The following is a 22,815-nucleotide window of genomic DNA, read 5'->3' as shown; positions in this document are numbered from 1 at the left end:
TCAGCCGTGATTGGATATGGCTGATCACATGGTAAAGAGCCTCCATCAGATCAGATCAGATCTGTGCTGCGGTGTGTCAGACTGACCCCACGGGCGTGCGCCAGCTGTTATCCTGAAGGACATCAGATGACGTCCAGTCAGGATAACGGAACCACCACCCGGCCATTATTCTGCTATAGGTCGGGCTGGAAGTGGTTAATGGAAGTCTTGACACCAGACCAGAAGTTCGCTAACACTGGGCAGTCCCAGAAAATATGTAGGGGAGATCCCTCCATTTTGAAGCATCGCCAGCATAAAGGGGACACCTGGGGGTTGATTCTATGCAAACTCTGGGGAGTCTTATACCATCTCGTAAGTATTTTATACCCATTTTCTTGATAATTATTAGCTAATTGCTTTTTGAGCAAAAAAGAGAATTTTGTCTTTTTAGGTTTGGGAGAATGTTCTGCGAAGGCCTCTCCCATTTAATTAAGAAATTAGGTTGTTTTTGATGTTCTCCAAAAATTACCATGGAATATGATTGTGATAATGCATGTCTAATAGGGACAGCTTCTTCACAAAGTTCCTCAAATGGTGTGAGCACTTGACTAGTTTGATATGTGAGAGGCAGTGATCTTAGGAAAGATCCAAGTCGTGAACAATAGATATAATCTAGATCAGGGCTAAAAGATGCTTTAATTCTTGCGTCAGTCATTGGTTTATTTTGATAGGAAAAGTGGCAAGGTCAAAATATACCTTTGGCAGATAAGGTCTTAAAGCGGAGTTCCACCCAAAAATGGAACTCCCACTTTTCGGAATCCTCTGTGTCACATTTGGTACTTTTCAGGGTGGGAGGGGGGAGCAGATACCTGTATAATCCAGATATTTTCTCCAACTTCCGGGCATAGATATCCGAGGGTTCCCGTGGATATCTATGCCCGGAAGTGGGAGAAAATATCTCCCGGTGTCTCCCCCCCCCCCGCTTTCTTCTGGGAGACACACAGGTCCCAGAAGACAGCAGGGACCTGTGGGATCGTGCAGAGCGTCTTGCGCATGTGCAGTAGGGAACCAGGCTGTGAACCCGCAAGGCTTCACTTCCTGATTCCTTTACCGAAGATAGCAGGGCCTCCACCCGAGAGCTGAGGGACAGATCGGCTTCAGGGTGCCGACATTGCGGGCGCCCTGGACAGCTAAAGTGGTGTTCCACCATGAATGTGCCTAAAAAAAAATTTAAAAAAACATTTGGAAATTTTTTTTTTTTTACTCACCTCTAAATGCCTGTTGCTAGGGGGTCCCTCGTAGTCTGCCTCTTTCGGTGCCTGGGATGGAGACATCACTTACCCTCGGCACAGGAAGGGCTCAGCTCTGCTCCCTCCCTCTTGTCAATCATCTGGGACCCATTACACGTCCCAGATGACTGAGCGGCCAATCACGGCGCGCGGCGCCGCTCGCGCATGAGCAGTGGGTGCCCGGCTGTGAAGCCACAGCCCGGCGCCCACAGTTGCAATGCTGGCGCCGCCGAACGGGGGGGAGACGAGCGGGGCTTCTATCCCCTGCATCGCTGGACCCTGGGACAGGTAAGTGTCCAATTAAATGTCAGCAGCTGCAGTATTTGTAGCTGCTGACTTTTCTTTTTTTTTTTTTTTTAAATGGGAACTCCTCTTAAGTGTCCATATTTTAAAAATCAGCAGCTGCAGTATTTGTAGCTGCTGACTTTTCATTTTTTTTTTTTTTTTTAAATGGGAACTCCTCTTAAGTGTCCATATTTTAAAAATCAGCAGCTGCAGTATTTGTAGCTGCTGACTTAAAAAAAAAAAAAATTCGGCAGGACCTCCGCTTTAAGTTGAGTAGTCTGAAGAATAAAGTGGAAATTGGGATCAGTCAATAATAGGCAAAAGCGGACTAGGGTGTGGAAAAAAAGAAGTTGTCTTGAATTTTTTTTTTAAATATAAAATATTCTGTTTCCTCATTTTTATTTCCTTTCCTTATTTTTGCAGGTTAGTTTTCATCAGTCTTTGCAAAAACCATTGTGTTTGGATGTTTAAGAATTGCTATGTAATTTTCCAAATTTTTCATTGCATTATCCAATCACTACTAAAGATTGATGCTGTTAAGTGCATCACTGCCTATATCCTTGTTATATTGGATTTGAATTGTTTAATTGTGTTTATTGTGTCATGTTTCTTTGCCAGCCCCCTTTTCAGTGTAGCACATTTGTATATATGTTTTGTCTTTTTCTTTAGGCAATATGCTGTGAACAAGGTTACGTGCTGAAACGTGTCAGATTGCTTTTTATGTCACTCCTATGCCACAAATTAAGTCTTTAAGAGGATTTTGGAGTTACCGGCTCTTTCTATTTATTTTGCATTGTATCTAGTGGATGGAGGACACTTTTGGAGCCAGAGCACCCAGTGCATGGACTCCACTTCTTAATTTAGGGTGTGTTCTCTTGTGAGAGCACTGCTTACTGCTCTTCCTTATTATTGTTTTATTGCATTTTATAATTTTTTCTCAATTCAGCACACGGTGTGCAGCAACAAGGTCACCCTTCCACCCCTAAGACTGCTCTGCTTTATTATAGCATCAGGATTCTATGGACCTTCCATGTTCCTTTACTACAGGAGAAGACTGATGAACGGGAGTTCATGTAATGGCCTCTATTCTACATGCTGAACCCACAACTACTCTTCTAGATGAGGCTGTGGGTTTTAACAGCCATAGTGTAGAACCTATATGATTGTAAAGACTCCTTTTACTATATAGTTAAAGGTGACTGGCAGTGTTGGGGCATCTTCCAGTTTTCAGCCATGCAGGTATCCACCCCCATCAACAACTGGCATTAGATGCTCCTGGGGTGGTCTAGTGGCTGGTCCTTCAGCAGTGTAGGATGTGTCAGAACGTCACTGTGTAGCAACAAGGTCACCCGTCCACCCCTAAGACTGCTCCGCTATATTATAGCATCAGAATTCTATAGTCTTTCCAGGATCCTTCACTAAAGGAAGAGACAGAGGAACGGAAGTTATGGAATTTTCTCTGCTCTACATGCTGAACCCACAACTGCTCTTATGAACAAGGTGCTGTAGGTCCAAAATATAATTTTTCAGTTATGGTGTAATACCCACATGATTGTAAAAACTCCTTGTACAGTTAAAGGTGATTAACAGTGTTTGGGGCATCTTCCCAACCATGCAGGTATCTACCCCCATCAACAACCGGCATTAGGGGCTCCTGGGGTTGTTTTGTGGGTGGCCAAAAGCCGCGGCAATGCAGATGGGAAAGGAAGTTGAGAGAAACTGTGTTATGATTTCCTCTGTCATGCGGGCAGTGATCCGAGTGGATGCACATGAATGAATGAATGACTTGTATAGCACTGCAAATGCGAACTGAATCGCCTCAAGGTGCTTGGTCCATCCTGTGGGTCCAGCTTGTTAGAAGTCTTAAGTAAGTCTTGAGTTTTTTCCTGAAGGCCTGATGGTTTTCTTCCATACGGATGTTGGTCGGTAGAGTGTTCCATAGCGGTGGTCTTTGGACTGTGAATCTTCGTTCTCCCTTTGATTTGTAGCGGGATTTGGGAACGTGGAGGAGGTTTGATCATTTGATCGAAGACTGAGATTAGGTATGTAGCGTTTTATTTTCTCGCATAGGTATTGAGGAGCGTTTCCTTGTAGGCATTTGTGGGTGAGGCAGAGGGTCTTGAATGTGATCCGATTCCGAATGGTTAGCCAATGTAGGCTCCTCAGGGATGGGGAAATGGATTCCCAGGGTTTTTTCCTGTTATCAGTCTTGCTGCGGTGTTTTGGCTGAGTTGTAGGCGTGCAATCTGGTATTTAGATAGTCCGGTGTAGAGGGAGTTTGCGTAGTCGAGTCAGGAGTTAATGATAGTTCCAACTACTGCAGCTTTGTCCTCTTTTGGAATGAAGGGGATGAGTCTGTGTAGCAGGTGAAGAAGATGGTGAGATCCGCTGACTACTGATCCAATTTGTGCATCCATAGACATTTCTGAGTCAGAAGTGACTCCAAGACATTTGGCTTTGGTGCTTGGGGCGATGGTCTGTCCAAAGACGGTGGACGGTATCCAAGGGTTTTTGTTTTTTGTATTTTGGTTTGTGTGTAGTAGAAGAAGCTCTGTTATGGATCCGTTGAGTTTGAGGTAGCTAGTGGTCATCAAGTTGTCTATCAATGTGAGGCATTTTTCTAGTGTCCGGTGATGCGAAAGTAGAGTTGCGTGTCGTCAGCGTACGAGTGGTAGCAGAGGTGCGATTTTCTGATGATTTTGAGGAGAGGACGGATGTAGATGTTGAAGAGCACTGGTGATAAAGGTGACCCTTGAGGGACTCCATACGATATTGCGTGGGTTTCAGAGGTGAAGACTCCTAGTTTCACTGTCTGAGAGCGATTTTCCAAGAAGGATGCGAACCATTGTAGCTCTGAATCTGTGAGTCCTGCTACTTCTGTGAGGCGGATGAGTAGGGTGTTGTGGTCCACTGTATCAAATGCTGCACTGAGGTCCAACAGTACCAAGAGACTTGATTCTCCATCATCTGCAGCTTCGAGGGCGTCGTCCCATACTTTGAGAAGTGCCGTTTCTGTTCCGTGGCCTGGGCGGAAGCCTGATTGCAGGGGGTCCAAGAGTTTGTGTGTGTCCAGGTGGAATTGTAGCTGTTGTACGAATGCTTTCTCCGTGACCTTGGAGATAGTGTTAAGACTTGTTATTGGTCTGCGGCAGTTGGGGTCTTTAGGGTCGAGGTTGGGTTTCTTTAGAAGAGGTTTGATGGCGCCTTGCTTGAGGGCGATCGGGACAGTCCCTTCTTTGAATGACTGATTTATGAGATGTGTTATAGTAGGAGCCAGGATGTCGGAACATTCTTTCAGAAGTGGTGAAGTGGTGAAGTGGTGTCTCTGAGGCTTCTGATGATGTTTTTGGTGATGTCAGTGGTGATTGGGATTAATGAGAAATTCGGTGCTTGTGTGATGTTCGTATCGATTTACTCTTTTTGCTTTGGTTGAATGAGGTTGGTTGTTTTTTTCTGTTTTCCGGATGTTGTCGATTTTGTCGATGAAAAAGTCCGATAACTCATTGCAGAATTCTTGGGTTTCATTTGCTGGGGGCTCTAGGCAGGTTGGGTTCATAGTCTGGGCGACGATTTTGAAAAGTTCCCGAGGGCGGTTTAAGGCTGTTGAGATGGTGTTCGAGAAATGTTCTTTTTTTGCTTTGAAGATTGCTTTGTGATATTTCTCGGTGAGAACTTTGTAGTTTGAGTGGTTTTCCTTAGTAGAATTTCTTCTCCAGGCTCTTTCAGCTCTTCAGTAGAGTAAGGAAACCATCCTGAGTTTTTTTTGCGGATGAGTGTTCTGTGTTTTGGAGCCACTGAGTCTGCTGTTTGTAGTAACGCCTTGTTTAAGGAGTTGAGTGTTTGTTCAGTTGAGTGGTTTAAATTTAGCGTTGCTATTTTGTTTGATAATGTGGTTTTGAAGAGTTCTGAGTGTAGTTTCTTCGAGATCTAGACCAGTGTGTTGTTATTGCGTGATTCCGTTTTTGGAGGGTGGTGGTGTTGGTGGCAATTTTAAATTTGATAGTGTGGTGGTCCATCCAGGGTAGCGGTACATTGTCGAATATGTTGATGTCCATATTTTGTTTGAAGATGAGGTCCAAAATATGTCCTGAACCATGTGTAGGAGCATTTATCAGTTGCTGGAGACCTAGTTCTTCCAGTTGGTTAATGTAGGCGGTGGCGATAGGGTCTAGGTAGGAGTTTGCCCAGAGGTAGAAGTCCCCAAGTACCAGAAATGTTTTGGTTTTCACGGTGTGTATTGAGATGAATTCCGTGAAGGGTGTAAGGAGATTAGTCTTCGGTCCTGGTGGTCTGTAGCATAGTAGTATGTGAATGGTGTCTTGGGGTGTTGTTTGAAGATGAAGGGAGAGTGTCCCTGTTCTGTAAAGTTGGTTTGGTGAGTGCAAGGTGAGATTTGAAGATTACTGCTAGGCCTCATCCTTTTTTTCCTCTTCTATGCTCAGTTAGGATCCTGTAGTTCTCAGGCACCAATTCGGTTAGGATGGCGTTTCAGTCGGGTGTTAGCCAGATTTCCGTGATGAAATGGCAATCTATGTTGTTTTCGATGATGAAGTCATTTATTTCCAGTCTGTGCTTGACTGTAGATCTGGTGTTGATCAGGGCGCACGCTAGTTGTTGTGGTTGAATTGGTGTCTCCCTATATTTGATGGTTGATTGTAGGTTGGTCCTTAGTAATTGTTCTTTTTGTAATCTTTTTTGAATGTAGGTTGGTAATGTTGAGGCGGTATTTCTTAGCCTGTGGAGGGCGTCCGCTGAGTGTTTGAAGTTCCACATGGTGAGAAAAGAAAAAGTTGCTGAAGGTAGGATGATCTGATGATGGTACTGATGTAGCGATGATGAGTTTGCTGAGAGGATGGAGGTTCTGATGGCTGCCACTGCTACGGGGGTGGTGGTGTTGATGGTCCGGATGATGGTGCGGAAATTTCTGGAGGTGGTGATGACGGGGGGGGGGGACCTGCTGGCCTAACCTACCCTCCTGTTGATCCAGAGGAAGGCGAAAAACCCCTAGCTGAGCTGGCCAATTGCTGCAGCAGAGGAAAAAAATTCCTTCCTGACTCCCCGAGGGGTGATCCCTGAATCAACTGCTAGTGAAGCCCCAGTGAGCTTACCTAATCCGAGATGGTCCAAAAGGGGAAGAGACGCAGGAGAGGAGTGATGGAGGGGTGGGGGGGCAGGGAAAGAGGGAGAGGGCTCAAAGGGACCTGGCCACTACTCACTGGTACTGGTACTGCAGCCGCGTCTGGGAGGATCTATGATGGACGCCGGGTAGGGACTGAGCCGTGGATATCCTGGCTTCCGGTGTCACTCAATGCCCCAGCAGTCCCAGTGGGTCCTGCTGGGATGTACGGGAATGATCTCCAGGCGGCCGGCGGAGTGCTGTGGCCTCAGGAGGGAGGACCAAGATGGCCACCGGGCTGTCCGGCTGCTCGGATCCCGGTGCGGCTAACGGCACGTCCGAGGATGGTGATGGAGGATGATCCGTTGGGAGGTGGTGCGCGGGCCTGCCGGTTGGGTTGCCGATCGGGCTGAGGGAGGTGAAGCTGCAGGCCGGAGCCGCAAAGTGTCCTGTGGGTGCTAGGCCGGAGCCGCAGAGTGTCCTGCAGGAAGGGTCTACGCAGCTGGCGGGCTGGAACGCAGTGTCCAGATGGCAGTGGATGGCACGATGGATAGGTGGGGGTCCGGTAAAGTTCCGCTGGGGAGTCCGGGATGAGTCCCGGATGGCTGGGTGGCCGGATGGCTGGAGCCGGAAACGCTAGAGCTGCTGACACAGACGTCTGCTCTCTCCTGTGTTGCAGACACTAAGACAAGGCCCTTGGGCCAATGCCCCATGTGACCTTGGCAGCCATCTTAGGTCAAGCAGAATCTGTTTAAGACTCTGACCCCTGGGTTTGGCTCGCTTTATGCGAGTGGACAGGTTAGGGACAGGTTCCCCGTCAGACAGGAACAGTGACAGCTAAAGGGAAAGGTTCTGGTGGAGTAGGAAAAGAGCAGGGATCTTGTCTACCTCATTAGGAAGCTTCCCATTTGGGTCAGGTTGGCCAGGCCACACTTTGCTTCTCATGGCAGATGCTGTCAGCATCCCTGAGAATACTGCTGTCTATTCGCTGTACAGTTGTAAATGGCACTGGGTATATGAGCCTCCTGCGGGGCCTGTTGTGGTGTTCACCTACTGTTTCAATATAACGTTTTTCTGCAAATCGGGACTCTGAGTGTTTTTTGCCTACATGCTGCACCTACCCAACAAGCTTATTAAGCTGTGTTGGACCTGCTAGTTCGGGGTAGGAGAGATGATCCACAGGTCAGGCCAAGTTAGGATCTACTAGCCCTGTGAATGCTGGGCAGACTCTTGTAAACCAGGATATGCATCTTGGGCCTGAGTATCATTGAGGGCAAAAAAAGGCTTACAACTCTTATCATTGCCGAGTGGAGATTCAGCACAAGTTGTGGAGAGACATCACTAGTCAATGGGTACTTTTGATTTTAGAAAGAAACAACACTTCTTTCCAGAGAGTGTCCAGAGTAACTTGCTACTCTCCAGATATGTTACAGTATGTGCCATCCAGGGGTGTACCTACAGGGGTCACAGGGGTTGCAATAGCGACCCAGCCCCATGCTCCAGGGGGCTGTGCGCCCCCCGTACAACTGGATAGGAGGGGCAGCAGGGGTGGTGGCATATAGAAGAACCGATCCCTTCCATGTTCCTCCTGCAGCCTCTGAAAGCCTGCTTTTCCCTCCCACAGGCATTCAGCTGCTGCAGGAGGAAAATGGAAGGGAACCTGTGCTCTCCTGCCTCCATGTGTGCTCTCCCGGCTCCCCTTGCAGCGCTGCTGGGTTCCCCCCTTCCCACTGCTGGGAGATGCTGTCAGGATGGAGTGCGGGAAAGGGTCAGGAAATATGTCATTTGCCGGGCCAATCCTTTTCTGAATAGACAGAATCAGTGATCTATACCAATCACTGTCCATTCATAGCTGAAACATAGTAAACTGTCCTCAATCTCTTTTCTCTGTCTCAAAGGTGAAACATTAGAGGTCTGTTTAGACCCCTGATATTTGACCAAAGCCCCCCAACGGGGCTCCTAAAAAAAAAAAAAATTAAAAAAAATAAAGGGCCCCAGGATCAGTGAGCAGGGCCCTGGGCTCGGAGGAAAGGGCCCTGGCTGGGGCTCAGGGGGGCCTTTCATGGTTCCATGCACAGGGCCCTGAAGGTTATAGTTATGCTTCTGGTGCCATCCCTACTTCCTAAATGTAACTTATATTATACAATAGTGTTGGTCAACTTAATAAATATAGGGTCATCTGCAACCCCTCTGATGTCACCAATGTGTAGAAATGCACGTGGGTTTGGTCTTAACCCATGATCATCCAAATCTGAAAGAAAGCTGTCACAATCAGTTGTAGCACAGGCAATTCCTGCCCCGCAGCTGCACACATACAAGGAGAATTGATGCTCTTGATATCATCGACCTAATATGGCCATATTAGAATTTTTTCAGGTACTGATACAATGCTGACAATTTATGCAGCGCTTTACACATATATATGTGATACATTCACATCAGTCCCTACCCTCAAGGAGCTTACAATCTAAGGTCCCTAACTCTCATCCAGACATGCAGTTTAGACAGGAGCCAATTAACCTACAAGCATGTTATTGGAGTGTGGGAGGAACCCACGCAGGCACAGTGAGAACATGCAAACTGCAGGCAGATAATGCCATGGTTGGGATTCAAACCAACAAACCTAGGGCTGCTAGGTGGAAGCACTAACCACTTGGCCACTGTGCTGCCCTCAATGATGTTGGCCATATTATGTCAATAACACCGGCCCAGACCCAAGCTCATCTCTACCAAAGTGCTACAGATAATATTTCACATAGAGAAGACGGTCAGAGACTGCAAAGAGATTGCCAGGGACTGCAGGCAGACCCTTTCCAAGACAGTAAACAGTATAATGCATGTTGGCGTCAGCAGTAATTTTAGTTTCTCATGGACAGATCTTCAAAACAAACTTCTAAGCATGTTTATCTCAAACAGAACAAGCTGATGACAGATGGAATTCTTTAGAACAAGCTGAGACATATCTTTCCATCTATGACAGCTCATTGCAAGCCATCTAACTGTGACCGCGATACAAACTGATTATGGACAGCATGTTCCTACCACCGGACCTTGGGTAGCCAGTCTTCCAGTCTCTAAAGACCAATAAGCAGGAGAGAGCACCTCCAGCCAGGTAGCTAGATACATACAGCCTTGGCCAAACGTTTTGACAATGACACAAATATTCATTTTCATAAAGTCTGCTGCTTCAGTGTTTTTAGATCTTTTTATCAGATGTTACTATGCTATTCTGAAGCATAATTAAAAGCATTTCATAAGTGTTAAAGGCTTTTATTTTATTACATTAAGTTTATGCAAAAAATCTATATTTGCAGTGTTGACCCTTCTTTTTCAAGACCTATGAAATTCACCCTGGCATGCTGTCAATCAACTTCTTGGCCAGATCCTGACTAATGGTCCATTCTTGCTTAATCAATACTTGGAGTTTGTCAGAATCTGTGGGGTGTTTTTTTGTTCACTCGCCTCTTGGGGATTGACCACAAGTTCTCAATGGGATTAAGGTCTGGGGAGTTTCCTGGCCATGGACTCAAAATTCTGATGTTTTGTTCCCCAAGCCACTTAGTTATCACTTTTGCCTTATGGAAAGGTGCTCCATCATGCTGGAAAAGACATTGTTCGTCACCAAACTGTTCTTGGATGGTTGGGAGAAGTTGCTCTTGGAGGATGTTTTTGTACCATTCTTTATTTATGGCTGCGTTCTTAGGCAAAATTGTGAGTGAGCCCACTCTCCTGGCCGAGAAGCAACCCCACACATAAATGGTCTCAGGATGCTTTACTGTTGGCATGACACAGAGCTGATAGTAGCGCTTACCCTTTCTTCTCCGGACACAGGGCTGGTGCAAGGATTTTTGACACCCTAGGCGAAACCTAATTTCTTCACCCCCCCTCCATTGGTTCCACCCTCTTTGCCCTGCCCATGTATACCCCACCTTTTTAATGAAGCACACATCGAATGCAGCCTTACCAGTGCCCATCAAATGCAGCCTCACCAGCGCCCATCAAATGCAGCCTCACCTGCGCCCATCAGTGATTAATTGCTTGCTTCCATTCATTCGGGAGTCAGGACACAGACACAGTCCTCCACTGCGCCTCTGACACTATGTGTGCCTGCTGATGCTGAGACTTAGTTGCTTGCTGTAGAGAGAAAATAGTAGGAACACCAGTGGCCGGGCGCCCTAGGCAGCAGTGCGCCCTAAGCGGCTGCCTAGTTTGCCTAGTGGTAGCACCGGCCCTGTCCAGACAAGGTTTTTTCTGGATGCCCCAAACAAATGGGATTCATCAGAGAAAATGACTTTACCCCAATCCCCAGCAGTCCAATGCCTGTACCTGCAGAATATCAGTCTGTCCCTGATGTTTTTCCTGTAGAGAAGTGGTGTTTTTGCTGCCCTTCTTGACACCAGGCCATCCTCCAAAAGTCTTTGCATCACTGTGCATGGAAATGTACTCACACCTGCCTGCTGCCATTCCTGAGCAAGCTCTGCACTGGTAGAGCCCCAATCCCGCAGCTGAATCAACTGTAGGAGATGGTCCTGGTGCTTGCTGGACTTTCTTGGGTGCCCTGAAGCCCTCTTCACAAATGCAGTGGAAATGTTTTTTATAAGATTATGTTCATTTTCATGGCAAAGAGGGACTTTGCAATGAATTGCAATTCATCTGATAACTCTTCATAACATTCTGGAGTATATGCAAATTGCCATTATAAAAACTGAGGCAGCAGACTTCATGAAAAATAATATTTGTGTCATTCTCAAAACTTTTGACCATGGCTGTAAGTGAAGAACACACATACAAAAACTACTATTCCGGTAAAAAAAAAATTGATATACTGCACTGCATACTGTAATTCCCAGCTCCTGCTCCCCTATATGGCCACATGGTATTAATAGGGTGACAACACTTGTACCTGTAGTTCTTTGAACTGTATGACACAGTCCTTAGGTTGTAGCAAATGTGGGAGATGACGACAGTATCCGACAAGTATACTAGGTGAAAATACATTAGGTTTCGCAGCAATCTTGGATCATATCTTATGTTTCTTCGTATACAAGGCTTTGCTTCAGGTGAATACAAGGGTTTTGCATGTTTAGCATTGTGTCCCGAGGGATTATTTACATGCATGCTCTTCTAGGTTCCTTTTATGTACCTAAAAAGGGAAGGAGGGCTCTGCACTGTTATTTTAAATAGTATGGTTCAAATACTTGAGCTTTGGTGCAGTGTGTTTCCAAAAATATTGAATTCTGCAATAAGGGTATTGTTATTCCCGAGTGTGCCTCATTAAAACACTTCCCGTTACCGTCCTGGCTTGCCTCTGGACTATACTGCTGCCTTCCTCTTGGTTTGACCCCAGCTTGCTCTAAGGACTCTCCTGACTAACAGTGTATGACCCTGGCTTGCTGCTCTGACTATTCTCCCACCTGCCCCGCCTGATTCCTGGGCATGACCTTGGCTCTGTTCCTGACCATGCTGCTGCCTACCCCCTGGCTAGTCTCTCCATGTATAACCTTGGCTTCCATCCTGACTATGCTTCTTCAGTCTGGTTATGCCAGTCTGACCTCTCTCCTGCCACTGGCACCATCTCACTTGTGGTCGCTGCCTTGGTCTTGCTAGATCTCCAAGGGCAACAGTGGTCCTGCCATCAGTCCTGATAGACCAGCTGATCGCTATCCAGTAGACACCTCTGCAAGCAACCTACCTACATGGCACCCGTGCTTCTTTGAGCCTTGTTCTCACCTCCAGGGGTGCTTGGTGCTCAGTTGCAAGGGAAGCCCTCTTGTCAATTCCACCTCCAACTAGGTACGTGACAGTATCTCAGGAGAAGAGAATCAGACAGTGGAAGGAGCAGAGTCCTCCAGCAGCACAGAGTATCTCAGAAGAGGAGAATCAGACAGTGAAAGGAGCAGAGTCCCCCCACAATATTCTTTCTCTGGAAACATGATTGTCTCAACTGTCAGAATGCATAAGAGCCCAGGAATCTATTCTGCTGATTACCCTGTTTTTCCCCTCTGACCCCACAGAAGACCCTCAGCATGTGTTTCCACAGCTATAAGCCCTGCAGGGGTGAATTACACAGCTCTGTAATCTGATAGCCACATAAGCTCTGTCCTTTCCGCTCCTTCTCTCTAAACTGCAATCTCAGGAATTTATTGGGAGTGGGGCTGTCCCGTGTTGATTTAGTACCTTACTGTACATCAGGCTGACTCAGTCAGCAGAGAATTGCAGAGAATTTTTAATCTGCAGCAATTAAATCTCTTAGCTTTTTAGCTTTTACTTTAATTAAAAAACGATGATGGGCAGTTCCCTGATCGATAATTTTTTATATCTACAGATATACTGTACATTGCTGTTATGTAAAGTAGAAATTTAGAGTTGAACTCCAGGGAAATAGCTAATACATACAGTATATGAGAACAGTGTTACCTGCCAAAGGATTTCTATTTCCGTCCAGTTCTGAGACTTACACAGCTCTGCTACAAAGCAAAGCTGGGGGGATGACACCACATTCTTTGATTGATCCACTGTCAAATCCTGTGACACAGGAGCGGGGGGGGGGGGGGGGGGCGGGTCTGAGCCCTACTGTCTGTGTCAATGGACGCAGTAGCAGGGAAAGCGGCTTTCCAAGGGGGCCCCCGATGAAGGGGAGGGGCATGGAGCGCCGATGGGGGGACCCCAGAGGAAGAGGATCGGGGCTGCTCTGTGCAAAATCTATGATGATATATATAATGATCTCAGGAGGTGCCCCCCCCCCCCCCCCCAGGGCACACATGGAGACTCTTTACCACGTGATCAGCTGTGTCCAATAACGGCTGATCAAGATGTAAACAGGAAGAGCCGTTGATCGGCTTTTCCTCACTCACGTCTGACAGACGCGAGTAGAGGAGAGCCGATCGGCTGCTCTCCTAACTAAGGGGGTCTGTGCTGATTGCTTATCAGCGCAGCCCCCCCTTGGATGCCCACCCAGAACCACCAGAATGCCACCAGGACCACCAGGGATGGCCACCACACTGGACCACCATGTATGCCACCCTAGACCACCAGGCAGCTGCCAATCAGTGCCATTTAAAAATGCCATCCAGTGCCAGTGATGCCTATCAGTGAAATCTATCAGTGCCAGCCATCAGTGCCCATCAATGCCCATCAGTGCCGCCTTTCAGTGATGCCAAACAGTGCCCATCAGTGCCGTCTATCAGTGCCACCCATAACTACCCATCAGTGCCATTTCATTGGTGCCACCTATGAGTGCCCATTAGTGCCGCCTATCAATGCCCATCAGTGCTGCCTATCAGTGCCATTTCATTGGTGCCGCCTTATCAGTGCCAATCAGTGCAGCTTATCAGTGCCCATCAGTGAAGGAGAAAACTTACTTATTTACAAAATTTTATAACAAAAACAAAGAAAAACTTTTTTTTTTCAAGATTTTCGGTCTTTTTTTATTCGTGTAGCAAAAAATAAAAACCTCAGAGGTGATCAAATACCACCAAAAGAAAGCTCAAACAAAATGATAAAAATTCAGTTTCTGTACAGTGTAGCGTGACCGCACAATTGTCATTTAAAAAGTGACAGCGCTGAAAGCTGAAAATTGGCCTGGGCAGGAAGGTGCGAAAGTGCCCTGTATTGAAGTGGTTAAGATAGGGGTAGTCTCGGCACTCCAGTTGTTGTGGAACTACAAGTCCCAGGAAGAATTGCAAGGCTCTGACAGCCACAGACCTGACTCCCAGAGGCATGACGGGATTTGTAGTTTGACCGCAGCTGGAGTGCTGAGTTTCACAGCCCCGGTTCACACTGCCGCCGCTTCAAAGCAGACATCCCAGCGCAACTTTGGCATGAATTCTTGAACAGAAGGCAATACAAGTTCCGAAGTGCCAAGTCGGACCAAAAGTAGTGCAGGAACCTTTTTCTAAGTCGGAGTGACTCAAGTCGCTCATATTAGAATGGTTCCATTGCACTGAATGGAGCGCGACTTGTCATGCGACTTAAAGTCGGAGAATATGTCGCACCAGTGCTGAATAAAGGTCCATAGCTGGAATGTAAAGATTGCTCTGATCTACAGGAGGTGTACTGGGGTGAGAGCTGAACTGGTTAAAGAGGTCATCAGCAAAAAAAAAAAGAGAGCAAAAAAAAAAAAAAGATAACTGGGGGAGAAGAGTGACAGAGAGAATTGTTTCAAAATAAGGTATACATAGGGAGCCAAGCAACCTACATAATAAAAAATAGATTGTGAAATAAAATAAATGTATCAATCTTATTGGAATCCTTGTGTAATACACAGAGAAAAAAAAGTTAAGGCTTCTAAAAATCTGCTATTTCAGATAATGGATTGTTAGGCAAGTAATTGCTTTTTTATTCTAAAGCTGGTTAATAAGTAATCCTTTGCTGCATGCCTTTGACTCCTTAAGTAAAGGGTGCTGACAAATGTCAGTTTGCTGCCAGTTCCTACACACAATGAGGCCTTCAGGAAGAGAGGTCACGCCTGACGAATAGACCTCGGCTGTCCTGGAAAGATAGTTTTAATCAAGTTGGTTAGTCAATCAAACCTTTCATTTCATTTAAAGAGACCACGATCGGTCTCTAAATGAAAGCAGCAGCTACCTGTCATAGAAGAAGTATTTTGCAGTGTACACACGAGCAGACTTTTCAACCGGACTGGTCTGACGTACCGAGTCCGGCGGACAATCCGATCGTGTGTGGGCTTCATTGGACCTTCAGCGGACTTTTCCAGTCGAAAATCTGACGGACTTTAGATTTGAAACATGCTTCAAACCTTTCCGATGGACTCCAGTCCGGTAGAAAAATCCGCTCGTCTGTATGCTAGTCCGACGGACGAAAACCCACGCTAGGGCAGCTATTGGCTCCTGGTTATCAACTTCCTTATTTTAGTCTGGTCGTACGTCATCACATACGAATCCATAGGACTTTGGTGTGATCGTGTGTAGGCAAGTCCGTTCGTTCAAAAGTCCGTCGGAAGTCTGTCAAAAGTCTGACGAAAGTCCGCCGGAATGGCCGCCGGACTTTTGTTGCCGAAAAGTCCGCTCGTGTGTACGCGGCCTTATACTCAGCTCTCTGGTGGCACGTCTCCTATCTTCACTCCCTTCCAGTCCTGCTGTCTCCATGAATCTCTTTGATACGCTTGGGAATATTGGATGACCTTGTCCCCTGTCGCTGTGATTTCATTCTCCTACCCCTACGTCACTACAGTACCTGGGGTTGGAGGATGGAACCAAAGTGAGCAGTGGAGGACATGGGTATCTGACACTTCTGGAAGTGTTGAATGCCTAGGAGACTTGTGGAGGTTACAGCGCTGCAACAAAGGAAGAGTAGGAGAAACAGGCCACCAGAAAGAGGAGTTTGCTACTTCTTCTACAAAAGAACACGTGTTTGCATTTGTTTCGAGACCTGACATTGACAGTGTACAAGCAATGTAAGTATCTGAATTCTACATGTTACCAGCCTCTAGTACAGCAGGGCTGGAGTATGAAAGAAAGAAGCAGTACAAAGAGTCAATCAGTTCACGTGCTAATAAGAAGCATGCTGATAGGAAGGGAGAGCAGAGTGAGAAATGAGATCATCACTGTGCTGCTTCTCCTTTCACTGTCCAGTCAAATCTTGGAGGTGCCATGCCTCCTGCCCTCTGCCCAACTGTATAAGGTAGGACTGTAAAGAAGGGGGTTTGATGTAAAGGGGGCTGAGGACACTGATATGAAAGGAGGGCTTGGATTGTGAAGGGGACTATAATTAAAAAGGGATGCTCCTATGTGAAGTGAATTGTGATGTAAAGGGGGGACTGTGATGTGAAGGGGGAAGTGAGGACACTGATGTAAAAGGGGGGCCGCGATGTAAGGGGGGGATTCGGTGTGAAGGGGGAATGTGATGTGAAGGACATGAGATTGCTGGTAACCATTCACCCATTTGTTAACATGAAAAGTTGGGCAGCTCCCATCCTCCATCTAGACCTGCCGTGCTTCCCATCCTCTGCCCTGTTGTATAAGGTAGGACTGTAATGAAGGGGGGGTTTGATGTAGGACACTGATATGAAAGGAGGGCTTTGATTTAAAAGGGGCTGTGATGTGAAGTGGACTGTGATGTAAAAGGGGGGACTATGATGTGAAGGGGGAACTGAGGACACTGATGTAAAGGGGGGACCGTGATGTCATGGGGGAAATGTAGGGTGAAGGGGGTCTGTTATGTGAAGGGGTGACTGTGATGTGAAGAAAGGGGTTGTAATGTGAAGGAGGGGACTAAGGACACTAATTTAATGAAGGGGGGACTATGATGTTAGGGCTGCTGAGAACGCTGATGTAAAGGGGGACTGTGATGTAAAGGAGGGGCTGTGATGTAAAGGGGGGACTGTGATGTAAAGGAGGGGCTGTGATGTAAAGGGGGGACTGTGATGTAAAGGAGGGGCTGTGATGTAAAGGGGGGACTGTGATGTAAAGGGGGGACTGTGATGTAAAGGAGGGGCTGTGATGTAAAGGAGGGACTTTGATGTAAAGGAAGGGCTGTGATGTAAAAGGGGGGCTGTGATGTAAAGGGGGGGCTGTGATGTAAAGGGGGGCTGTGATGTGAAGGTAGAGACTGAGGACACTAATGTAAAGGAGGGGGGACTATATTGTGAAGGGCTGTTGAGAACACTCATGTAAAGAGGGGAATGTGAAGTAAAGGAGGGGCTGTGATGTGTAGGGGAGGAGACTAATGTAAAGTGAGAGGGGGGGTGATAAAAAGAGGGGGGGTTAGTAAGTCCTCAGTTTTTCTCCACCACTTAGCTAATGAGACCCCAATACTGATGGAGAGAGGCAAGGGAGGGACAAACAAGGATAATATGCAGGCAGCTGACATACTCCTTATAAACTGATGATGCCATTGGTCCTTAGGAGGTTGGCAGGTAGAAGGTTCTAATGGTGTACAATGGAAACCTGTGGCTTTGTGTAAAACTAAAAAGCAGGTTCCATCCACTTACCTGCTTGTATACAATTTTGGGGCATTTTCTAGGCATTTTGCCAAGGCACCCCTGAAGAAACATCAAATCACCTAAGATACCCTGGTTAAAAGAGGCTGGTGTAGACCACCAACTAGCCATTACACACAGTGCAGCTGAACCCTACAGTGTTCTTTCTCTTTTTAAGCCAGAGTTACAATGGAAAGTTGTACATCTACTTCGAACGAACTAGTAATGCTCAGCATAGGTATTCCTACAGCTCATAATAAAAAAGAAATAGCTAGTGAATAGCACCAGATAACATACCAAAGTAGACCTAGAGCTGAAGAGAAAAATCTGTGTTTAGGGAGAGCCGCTGATTGACCAGCTGTGCCTGAACGTCATTCCGCCAGTTCTTTTTTGGCTAAGATCATATAAGCAAATGCCAGAATTCGGTCATGTGACTGACACCGGTGGGGAGAAGAATTGCTGGACTGTGCTGGATAGGCAAGTATTTTGCATGTGCTTCTTACTTTTCTATACTTAGCGGGCTGCTGTTTTTTACATGTAAACTTTAGCTCCAATTTCAATTTTAATTACTGCTGTCTTCCCCTTTGGTCCTCTCCTGTTCTGAAATTGTAAACTCTGATTTCACCGAACAATGTGAACTTCACACAAGTTTCACCCACAACAGGGCTTAATCACCATGATTAAGTACTGTTGTGGATGAAACATGCTGGGGGAGTGGTTTTGGGAGGGAGTGAGTGGTGAGCTGTTACTGCAATAAACCTTGGCTGGAGCTGAACGTCTTCGGTGTGCGGCCCATTATTTGGATGGTGGATTACAATGGAGCAAGAGAGGACTCCAGGGCTTTGGCAGCCGGGTGATTGCAAGTAGTTGAGGAGGATACAGGCTGGTTCTAGGAGTGGTGAAAGGGGTTGGGCTTGTCTAAATTGTTAGATGAATGTCAGAAGCATCTGTCCAGCCTGCATGAACCCCCCCCCCCCCCCCCCATTTTTACTAATGCTAAAACTTCTTATGATCATCAGCTCCATCTAGTGTCCAAATTGTGGTATCATTTTCTGAAATATTTCGATCACAAAATTGACTGCATTAGATCTTGTTGGTCATCATAGGAAAACATAGTATTAGAAAAAATACAAGGAAAATGTGTGCAGCCTGGATGAATGCTTGTGACATTGTGACTCTAGACCCTTTCATGTCTAGATGAGCTTAGCCCATTGTGGGTTTTTTGCAAGTCTGTGTGTTTTTTTTAATTCTTTTTTGCTAGGTTACACTGCTAGGATGTCCTAGATCCAGTTGCATGGACACTGGCTATGTCCAGGGCTTTTTTTCAGGGGGGACTTGGTGGAACGCAGTTCCACCACCTCTGGCTCAGACCCTTGGGGGGGCCTGCTGACCACAATCACTTGTAAACACAGAAGTCCGGTTTCTGAGTTTACAAGTGACAGCTCTGCACTCTGTGTGTAACCCCCCTGAACTCTGCACTCTGTAGGTAATGCAATCTTGGTATTTAATGTCCCTTTAGGACCCTCCTACTGTTTGTGAAATTTGACTGACCACACTCACTATTTGATGTGATTTGGAGGGTGTGTGTGGGTGGAGGTGTTTTGGGGGGGGTCATGGTTGAGTTCCAGCACCTATTGTTTGAGAAAAAAAGCCCTGGCTATGTCAATATGTCTATCTCGTTAAGCTTCCCAGTTTCTGTTGCTAGAATGCTCTAGAACAGTGGTTCTCAACCCTGTCCTCAAGTACTCCCAACAGGCGATGTCCAAAATACCAAGCCAATGATTCTGATTTAAAGCATCTGTGCAAGAAATAAGGGAAAACCTAAAAAACATGGCCTATTGGGGGTACTTGAGGACAGGGTTGAGAACCACTGCTCTAAAGCACCCAGTCAGTCTTTGTTAGGATATCATTGATCAGTCCCACTCAGTTACAAGGAAACTCTTGGTATCCTATCCCTGGATCCTGGGCCTCTCATGCCAATAGGATACGCTGCCTTGGTCAGTCAGTCCCTGCTGTTATGTTATACATGATCACAATGTCACACTTGGTGAATTAGTCCTTGTAGATAGGACAGCCTGGGTGGATGGGTCTATGTTGCTAGCTTAATTTTGAATATTTGGTCCTACTGTAAATGTTGAGTTACCCTGGATCAGTTCCAGTTGCTCAAAGATTGTTAATTCCTTAGTTCCTGGTGCTCTGTGCATTTAATCTGTTTTGCTAGAACACAATGGGCTAGTAAATCCTTATTGCTGGGATGCCATGGAACACTCTGTCTCTTTCTTGAATTAATTGAGCTACTTGGACATTATTGCATGCATAACTTTGACCTGTTACCTGCCTATCTTAAACAATGGATGGACATGGATATTATTATTATTATACAGGATTTATATAGCGCCAACAGTTTATGCAGCGCTTTACAATATAAAAAGGAGACAATCCAGTTATAATACAATAAAATACAATAGGATTAAGAGGGTCCTGCTCAGAAGAGCTTACAATCTAATAGGGTGGGGGCAGGTGGTACAAAAGGTTGTAACTGTGGGGAATGAGCTGATGGAAGTGGTAGAAGATTAGTTGGAGACATGATAGGCTTTCCTGAAGAGATGAGTTTTCAGGGATCGCCTGAAGGTAGCAAGAGTAGGGGATAGCCGGACCGGTGGAGGTAACGAGTTCCAGAGGATGAGAGAGGCTCTGGAGAAGTCCTGGAGACGAGCATGGGAGGAGGAGACGAGGGAGCTTCTCCTGAATCATGCAGTCCCTGCTGCTAGGATATCATGGATCGGTGTTGGGATGAGAACAAGGTAAAAAGGCCATAGTGTCCATCCTATTCTTCAGAAACAGGTTGCAGCTCCTGCCCTTTTTTCATAACCACCCCTTGCCTTACCCTCAGCCTAGCCCTGTCTTGGACCACTTTGTTACTGCTGCTAAAACCCCATGGACCACTTTGTCGTGTAGTTGGCTTATCATGGACTACTCTGCAGCTACAATATCTTTTGCCACACAATAACTGCATCGTGGTTGCTTTTGACTTATTGCTGGGTTTCCTATCCTAAATAACTCAGTCCCTGTTACTAGTTTACCCTGGATCGCTCAATCCCTGTTGCTAGGATATTCTGGAAAACGTAATGCCTGTTGAAATGTTACCATGGACAACTCAGTTCCCATGTTCTGGAACAGGGGTCTCAAATTGGTGGCCCTCACCTGTTGCAAAACTACAAGTCCCATCATGCCTCTGCCTGTGGGAGTCATGCTTGTAACTGTCAGCCTTGCAATGTCTCATGGGACTTGTAGTTTTGCAACAGCTGGAGGGGGGTCGGTTTGAGACCCCTGTTCTATAATATCCGAAACCACACCATACCTGTTGCTAGGATACCCTGTAGCACTCAATCCTTCTTACTAGGTTACCCTGGATCAATCATTTCCTGTTGCTAGGATATCCTGGAAAACTTAAAGTGGAACTAAACCAATTGATTTAACAGTTTCAAAAAACATTTATGCTGCGTACACACGTGCGGATTTCTCGTCAGAAAAAGATATGGCGGCTTTTCCGACGGGATTCCGCTCAAGTTTGCCTTGCATACACACGGTCATGCAAAAGTTTGCTGAAATTACAACCGTCAAGAACGCGGTAACGTACAACACTACGATGAGCCGAGAAAATGGAGTTCAATGCTTCCGAGCATGCGTCGAATTGTTTCCGAACATGCGTAGGGATTTTGCGCGTCGGAATTGCCACAGACTATCGCATTTTCGGATAGGAACTTTTCCCGACCGAAAAATTGAGAGCATGCTCTCAATCTTTTGCTGGCTGGAATTCCGCCAGCAAAAGACCGATGGAGCATACACACGGTCGCATTTTCTGACAAAAAACTCTCATCGGTCTTTTGCGGGCCACAATTCCGATCGTGTGTAGGCGGCATTATATTACCAGCATGCCGGGAATGCTAACTGTCATGTTGCTTGTGCTCTCAACCAAACCAACAAACCATCAAATGGCTGGTGTCATAATCACATGTGCAGCATCATGGCAGCTGCAAATCAAATAGAGGTTAAAATGGCAGTTTCCTTGGCTGAAAAGGATAGGAGGGTTTAGTTTTGCCTAATATCTGATGCTGTATTACCATGGAGCACTTAGTTTCTGTATTCTAGGAGATCCTAAACCTTACCATACTTGTTGCTGGGTTATCCTGTAGCACATCATCCCTGTTACTAGGTTACCCAGGTTCATTCAATCATTGTTGCTAGGTCATCCTGTAGCACTTTATCCCTGTTGCTAAGTTACTCTGGATCACTCAATCTCTGTTGCTAGGATATCCTGGAAAATGTAATCCTTGTTGCTATGTTACCATGGACCACTTTGTTTCTATATTCTAGATCAGTGGTTCTCAACCTCAGTCCTCAAGTACCCCCAACTGGCCATGTTTTCAGATTTTCCTTTACTTTGCACAGCTGCTTTAAATCAATATCAATGACAGAGTATTGATAAGAGCTATTTTACCTAAAGTGAAATTCCCAAAACATGGCCCGTTGGGGGTACTTGAGGACTGAGGTTGAGAACCACTGATCTAGAAGATCATAAACCTTACCATACTTGTTGCTGTGTTATCCTGTAGCACTTCATCCCTGTTACTAAGTTACCCTTCATCACTTAACCCTTGTTGCTAGGATATCCTGGAAAACCGAATGCCTGTTGCTATGTTACCATGGACCACTTAGTTCCTGTGTTCTAGAATATCCTAAATCACATTATGCCCATTACTAGGGTATCCTGTAGCACTTAATCCCTGATACTTGCTTACCATGGATTACCCAAAAAAGGTTGAGGGTTCCCCATGGGGTTTTTTAGCAGCAAATGTAAATCAGAAAGAGTTTTGTATAAAAATAGGTTTTATTAACAAAATTATCTGGACATGAATTATACAATACAAAAGTTTAAAACATGAGCTCCGGTTTACATGATAGGAGACACAATGGGTTGGATAACAGATCAGACAATTGGTAATATCATGTGAGAATTATAGGGGGTATGCATCCAACGATGCTACCTGCAATATTGATTATGGTTATACTGTCCGATGTTGGGAAAAGCCCCAATGCATTTCGACCTTATTGGGTCATGGTCTTCCTCAGGGGGTTCTTATATTTCCTCTATACCAAATGGGCTCGTTTATCCGGAGACTTCTTTATAAAAACATAAAAGAAAA

The 22,815-nt window shown here is 46.0% G+C and overlaps 1 non-coding gene across 1 annotated transcript; it reads left to right on the top strand.

Moving 5' to 3' along the window:
• The first annotated feature begins 867 nt into the window (after nucleotides 1-867).
• On the top strand, nucleotides 868-985 carry LOC141135768 (small nucleolar RNA SNORA64/SNORA10 family). Its single transcript, XR_012243622.1, has one exon. It is a non-coding gene; the product is annotated as a small nucleolar RNA SNORA64/SNORA10 family (small nucleolar RNA).
• Nucleotides 986-22,815: the final 21,830 nt, after the last annotated feature.

The sequence above is a fragment of the Aquarana catesbeiana genome, linkage group LG03 (genome assembly GCF_042186555.1).
Source record: "Aquarana catesbeiana isolate 2022-GZ linkage group LG03, ASM4218655v1, whole genome shotgun sequence".
Lineage (NCBI taxonomy): Eukaryota > Metazoa > Chordata > Amphibia > Anura > Ranidae > Aquarana > Aquarana catesbeiana.
Note: the sequence above shows the minus strand (reverse complement) of the source record. Positions and strands in the feature narration are given on the sequence as shown.